This window comes from Mirounga angustirostris, unplaced genomic scaffold (assembly GCF_029215605.1).
Source record: "Mirounga angustirostris isolate CCGP_5_RB_7025 unplaced genomic scaffold, mMirAng1.0.hap1 SCAF_61, whole genome shotgun sequence".
NCBI classification, from domain to species: domain Eukaryota; kingdom Metazoa; phylum Chordata; class Mammalia; order Carnivora; family Phocidae; genus Mirounga; species Mirounga angustirostris.
This window is the reverse complement of record NW_026991769.1, coordinates 50,001-52,500: the sequence shown is the minus strand read 5'-3', so window position 1 is coordinate 52,500 and position 2,500 is coordinate 50,001. Positions and strand designations below refer to the sequence as shown.

At 76.5% G+C, this 2,500-nt stretch overlaps 1 long non-coding RNA gene and 1 other non-coding gene across 2 annotated transcripts in view; both read right to left on the bottom strand.

Moving 5' to 3' along the window:
* Positions 1-2,500, bottom strand: part of LOC135363195 (uncharacterized) — a 21,821-nt gene that overhangs the window by 11,956 nt on the left and 7,365 nt on the right. The gene's annotated exons all lie outside the window — the stretch shown is intronic.
* Positions 1,037-1,189, bottom strand: LOC135363217 (5.8S ribosomal RNA). Its single transcript, XR_010408881.1, has one exon. It is a non-coding gene; the product is annotated as a 5.8S ribosomal RNA (ribosomal RNA).

Sequence of the window (2,500 nt, the reverse complement as noted above, 5' to 3'; positions counted from 1 at the left end):
GCGCGGCGGTCGCCCCCGACCGCCGGCCCCCGCCCCGACCCAACCCCGCGACACGCCAACCCGCCTCTCCCCCCACGCACAACCGGGCGCGCTCCGCCGCACGGAGCGACGGACGACACGGCGCCCTCCCACGACGCCCCGCCGAGCCCCGACCCACCCACCGCGGGCTCGGGGCACGCAGCGCGGCGCGGCCACAACCCGGGGGGAAGCGCGCAGCGGCGGGCGGCGCCACGGCGTCCCGCGGGCCGCCGCCGGGGCACGCATCCCCGGGGCGCGGCCCCGCGCGCGACTCGGCCTCGGCGCGAGCCGCCCCGACAGGGCGTAAGGCCGGGATCGCCGGCGGGGAGGGGAGGGGCGGGGCGGGTGCGGACCCCGGACGCGCGGCGGCGGCGGGAGCCCAGGGAATGGGGCGGGCCCGGCTGGGACAACCGCGGTCGCCGCTGGGGGCACAGCAGCGAGACCGGCGGCGTTCCAGATCCGGGCCCCTTCCCCACCCCGACGGACCCACGACCGGCGCGGCACGGGACGGGACCGCGACCCCCCCCCCACGCACAGCCCGGGCGACCCCAAGACCGCGTGCGGCGCGAGGGAGCTCCCCCAGAGGGACCGCGGCGGCCACGGCCCTCAGCGCGAGCTCTCTCCTCTCTCCCATTCTCGCGGGCGGCGCCACACACCCCCCCGCCCCGGCGCCGGCCCCCTTCCTCCCCCGACACACACCCAACACACACCTCCTCCCCCACGTCCCGCACACGCGCCACCGCCGGGCGGACCCGGCGGGGCGGGGGCGGGGGCGGGGACGGGGCAGGGGTGATGCCAGGCAGGAGGCGGGGACCAGGCAACGAGGCGGAGGAGGGGCCACCGTGTCTGCACTTAGGGGGACGGAGGGCCCGGCGGCCGAGCCGACCCCTCCCCACCTGAGGACCGAGCCCACAGGCGGGCAGGGCAGGCACCAGCAGAACGGGCCCTGCGAGGGAAACCCCCAGCCGCGCCAACCCCCAAGGGCGAGAGACCCCAGGGGCAGCGATTGATCGTCAAGCGACGCTCAGACAGGCGTAGCCCCGGGAGGAACCCGGGGCCGCAAGTGCGTTCGAAGTGTCGATGATCAATGTGTCCTGCAATTCACATTAATTCTCGCAGCTAGCTGCGTTCTTCATCGACGCACGAGCCGAGTGATCCACCGCTAAGAGTCGTACGAGTTTGGATTGTTAAGGGGGGGGTCAACGCCCAGAGGGGAGGCCCCCCCCCCCTGGCACGGCACATTCCCCAGAGGGTGCCTCCGGCCGGGCCAGTCAAGACAGACAAGACCACACTCCGAGAAGGTCGGAAAGGTTGGACAACAGGGCGTCCGGCCACCGCCCCCCAAGCGAGGGGCGAGCCCGGACAACCCCACAGGCGCCCAGGGGGTTCCCACCTGGCCCCCCCCACACACACCGAGGACGCGAGGCAACACACGCGCCCGCCACAGCCCAACGGCCGCTGGGTAGCCCCCTCCCAGCAGCCACAAGGACCGTGGCGCAGCGCGCGGCAACCCCGGCCCCAGGGCGGGGTGGGCAGCGGGGTCTGGGGGAGAAGGGACTCCTCCTCCCCACGGGCCCAACCGCCCCGACCCAAGGCGGACGGGCGACCCCCAAAGGGTCTTTAAACCTCCGCGCCGGGACGCGCTAGGTACCTGGACAGGGGGTGGGGGACAGGCGAGGCAGGGGAGGGGACGATGCCCCAGGCCACCGCCTCGACACCAAAACCCCGGCCGCAGCCAACCGCCACAGGGCACAAACCCCGACGCTGCCGGCCCGTGACGGGGGAAGGCCCGCCGGGTGCCGCCACCGGCCCCCCCGCCACCACCCGGCGACACCACCCCACCCACCCACAAGCCACCGGGGCGGACCGGACCCCCTTCTTGCTTTCCAAGACACCCCCCCAGACCACCTACCCCCCCCCCGCCGTCCCTCCCCGCACCCGCGACCCAGGCCCCCTTCTCGCCACGGAGGGCAAGGGGGCTGCGGCGGGCAGCGGGGCACGAGCGGGCAAGGGCGCGCGAGGGTGGGGCAACGGAGGCCGGGAAGGAGAGGAGCCGGACCCGGGCCCGAGGCCTGGGGCAGGGCCGGGGAGGAGAGACGCGGAGTGGGTGGGCGGAAGTCCGAGCGGACATCCGACGGACCAAGAGAGAACCGTCCAGGGCGGGCGGCGGGACACGGCAGACGACGGCGGGCGCGCCCCGTGAGAGCCAAGGCTCCGAGGCCCCCCGGGGAGGGGCGGACCCGACCCCGGAAAGGCGCCACGGGGGGGGACCCGCCGGCGCACCGCAACGTCCCGAGACGCGGCGAGGGCACCGTGCGGGCGGCGGCGCGGCGACCGGGGACGACCGGCGCCGAAGGCGATGGCAGGGGGCACGCGCCCCCCCCACCAACCCCTCTACCCGCCCTCCGCGGGGAAGGCGGGGCGCGGGAGGGCGGGGACAGAGGACAAGGCGCGCCGAGGGGCGGCGGGGGACGCGGCGGCA